This window comes from Gavialis gangeticus, unplaced genomic scaffold (genome assembly GCF_001723915.1).
Source record: "Gavialis gangeticus isolate Ggan-Ray unplaced genomic scaffold, GavGan_comp1, whole genome shotgun sequence".
In the NCBI taxonomy this organism is placed as follows: domain Eukaryota; kingdom Metazoa; phylum Chordata; order Crocodylia; family Gavialidae; genus Gavialis; species Gavialis gangeticus.
In genome coordinates this window covers 44,634,741-44,635,103 of record NW_017729000.1, presented here as the reverse complement: position 1 = coordinate 44,635,103, position 363 = coordinate 44,634,741, and the positions used below count along the sequence as shown (strand labels likewise).

The 363-nt window shown below is 73.6% G+C and overlaps 1 protein-coding gene across 1 annotated transcript in view; it reads left to right on the top strand.

The window, feature by feature from the left end:
* PCDH1 (protocadherin 1) overlaps window positions 1–363 on the top strand; it is a 108,901-nt gene that overhangs the window by 931 nt on the left and 107,607 nt on the right. The window lies entirely within an intron of this gene.

Here is a 363-nt window from a genome sequence, read left to right as displayed (position 1 = left end):
GAGCCCGTCTCGGCCGCCGAACGGCTCTCCTGGCTCCCGATCGCCCGCGGGTCGCTTTCCCTCTTCCTCCGCCGCACGGCGGGGGTGAGGTCTGCCCGTGGGGTCTCGGGGAGACCCGTGCACAAGCTTGTGCCTGCGGGAGAGCCCGTGCGCCACCAGAGGGAGCGTGTGGATACGCACGCAGCTCGGGGTGCGCGCGCGTGTGCGTGCACGCGTGTGTGCGCGCGAAGCTGGCAGGGGAGAGCAGCCGCGGCTGTGCCTGGGGGAGGCTCGGACCGCTCCGCCGGGGCTTGGCCCACAGGTCGGGTCCTGAGCAAGGGGGGCGGGAGGAGCTCGTGCTGGCGTTTCCCGTTGGCGTAGCCC